Raw genomic sequence first — 3,188 nt, forward strand, 5'->3', positions numbered from 1 at the left:
TAATTTTTTTAAAAGCTTGAAAACATGAATAATCTAATTTTATATAATGTTCTTGTGTTTTCCATTAAAACATTCCTTTTATTTCATATTAGAACTGTGAGATTTGCATTTTTCTGTTTCTAAGAAAGCTTTAAGACGTGGCTGCAGGGCGGATCAAAGCCAGTCCACTTCCTGGCTCATCCCTTGAGTTAGGAACCTTTTTCCTGCCGGAATGATTCAGAGTTCAGTGCGAACTGAAAATCTATATTTCTCTGAAAACGTTCAGAAACTGGGTAAAAATTCAGCCAGGATCTAAACAACACCTCAGAAAGATCTCGAGAACGTCTGGAGAATGTATCGAGAACGTCCGGGGAACGTCTGCAGAGCTGCTGATCCTTCTGATCAAGTCAAAAACAAAGTCATTTACTGTATTCCCGCACCGTGCACTTTATGAAAGACAACAATAAGTAAAGAATAAAGGATCCATTGATTTGACTAAAAACCTCCTGAGAAACACGTGCAGGAACCAGGATCTGCATTAGACCCCAAATGATTGAGATCCAGTTTATTTGTAATTTAGGGAATTTCCCCTAAAAAGCTTCGGACCGATGGGAACGACTTCCTGTGCCCAAAGTTTTATAAATGACAGAGTTGGTGTTCGAAGGCCTTGATCGCGGTGGAAAGCTGGTGTAGTTCCTCCCGTCTCTCCTTCCAGAGGGTTCGGGTAAGATGACGAATATCCACAGATTTCTGAATGGGAATCCTGGGAATGGAGAGATGGGAGGAGGAGCAACGGGAGCAGAAAGACATTTTGTGTGTGGATGATGAGTGAAGGGTGAACTGCTAGTTTTCAGTCCTTTTTACTTCACACCGAACGATTTGTATAGCTGTTATTATTAATAAAGTTATTTTGACGAACACCGAGGCCCTCCGGAGAAACGGACCAACCCTCGGGGTTCCGGTTAGTTCTAGAGGTAGAACTTGTCTAACGTGAGCCGATGGAAAACTAACCCGGATGAAACTAGAAAGTTTATTTATTTTTTTGTAGGAAACTTTATTGTTATTAAACCCTCTCGTTTGTTTGCAGGGCATTTTATGGAAAGTGCTTTACAATAAATCAAGTTTTTTTTTTCACTCTTGCGTTTTGTGTTTGGATTCATTTTATTTTGAGTCATTTTTTCGACACCTAACGTAAACAATGTAAATATGTAATAACTAGGGTAATGTTTAGAATGAATGAAACAGGAAGTTGTAAACAACAACAGGGTTTATTTAACATTTAAAGGTCGGAAAAACCTTAAAATGAGTCAAACATGAAAATGTGGATCTATGAACGTCCAGAACTTCCTCTGCTGGTTCAGGGGAATTGTGTTAAAGCTCAGCATCTAGCTGGGATCTAGCTCCAGCCAGGACCCTGCTGCTGGGCAGGAAAACAAGTAAATGTAACTATGAGACAATACGCTGGTTTGTTACCGCAGAAGAAGTCAGCTGTTGCCCGGCAGACCAACTCTGGTGCTTAAAAGCCACCATCCTTCACGTTTCATTCGTCTCCTGCTCAAACACACCTTGGCTGAATCACCTCTTTAGCAGAAGTCTGTTAATCACCTGCAGATTCAAATCAAGTGTGTTGGAGCAGAGAAACCTCTAGAACTAGAGCTAGATGGTGCCCCTGGAGGACCGGGCGTGAAACCCCTGCTGTAGATGGTAAGGAACTCCTAACCTACATCTGCTTATCCTCACCTGCAGCTGAGCAGTGTGTGACAGGACCGGGATTGTCGAATGTGTGTCTGCACGTGTGTGTGTGTGTGTGTTTGTAAGGAATCAGAGCTCACACCTGCTGGTGTTTCCCTTCAGCCTCAGACTGTTTTATCAGCGTTCTGTCACATGACCTTCATCAGCAGCCGAGACCACGGGGATCAACACCAAAAATACCTCGTCCAAAAGGCGCGTGACCCTTAGAGTGACTCTGCAGAGACATCGGACCGTCTCTGTGAGGCAGACAAACGTTCTAAGTGAGATAGTTAAACAGAACCAAACGGACTATTTATTTATTTAGAAAAATCTAAAAAATTGGCTGTCTGGATCAAATAAGCGGTGTCGAGATAATCTGCAGGACATTCATTTGTTTTCCTGAATTTTTTCTGAGTGACACAACTGTTCAGGAACCTTCTCCTGTCTAAATGGTGCATAGATCAGGATTAATCACAGCCACAAACAAAAAGAACCAAATTCCAAAGATAAACCTGGAAAACCTCCAGAAAGTCTGGAGAAGTGATGATTTAAGGACAGCAGCAAAACCAAAGGTTGGCATCGTAGCAGATCAACATTTTCTTTTGGAACATTCTCCTCATCTGTTATTATTATTATTATTACTACTACTATTATTGTTATTATTATTACTATTATTATTATCGTCGTCGTCGTCTTCCTCCTCTTATCCGGGTCCGGGTCGCGGGGGCAGCATCCCAACTCGGAGCTCCAGACCGTCCTCTCCCTGGCCACCTCCACCAGCTCCTCCGGCAGGACCCCAAGGCGTTCCCGGACCAGATTGGAGATGTAACCTCTCCAATGTGTTCTGGGTCGACCCGGGGGCCTCCTGCCGGCAGGACATGCCCGAAACACCTCCCCAGGGAGGCGTCCAGGAGGCATCCTGACCAGATGCCCAAACCACCTCAATTGGCTCCTTTCGATCCGGAGGAGCAGCGGTTCTACTCCGAGTCCCTCCCGAATGTCCGAGCTCCTCACCCTATCTCTAAGGCTGAGCCCGGCCACCCTACGGAGGAAACTCATTTCGGCCGCTTGTATCCACGACCTCTTTCTTTCGGTCATTACCCAAAGCTCATGACCATAGGTGAGGATTGGGACGTAGATCGACCGGTAAATCGAGAGCCTGGCTTTCTGGCTCAGCTCCCTCTTCACCACGACAGATCGGCTCAGCGTCCGCATCACTGCAGACGCCGAACCAATCCGCCTGTCGATCTCCCGATCCCTCCATCCCTCCCGATCCCAATCACACCTCTCCAGGTCATGCTGTCATTGCCCACGTGAGCATTGAAGTCCCCCAGCAGGACAATGGAGTCCCCTGATGGAGCACTATCTAGCACTCGTCCCAGGGACTTCAAAAAGGGTGGGCACTCCGAACTGATATTTGGCCCATAAGCACAAACAACAGTCAGGACCCGTTCCCCGACCCGAGGGCGCAGGGAAGC

General features: G+C 45.9%; 1 protein-coding gene across 1 annotated transcript in view; it reads left to right on the forward strand.

Moving 5' to 3' along the window:
• The window catches only part of slc7a5 (solute carrier family 7 member 5), a 21,088-nt gene extending 19,975 nt beyond the window's left edge, over positions 1 to 1,113 (forward strand). The window contains exon 10 of the mRNA XM_015965195.3: positions 1 to 1,113. This exon is cut by the window's left edge and continues 1,037 nt beyond it. The gene's annotated coding sequence lies outside the window, so the exon portion shown is untranslated.
• The last annotated feature ends 2,075 nt before the right edge of the window (positions 1,114 to 3,188 follow it).

This window comes from Nothobranchius furzeri, chromosome 4, assembly GCF_043380555.1.
Source record: "Nothobranchius furzeri strain GRZ-AD chromosome 4, NfurGRZ-RIMD1, whole genome shotgun sequence".
Taxonomy (NCBI): Eukaryota; Metazoa; Chordata; class Actinopteri; order Cyprinodontiformes; family Nothobranchiidae; genus Nothobranchius; species Nothobranchius furzeri.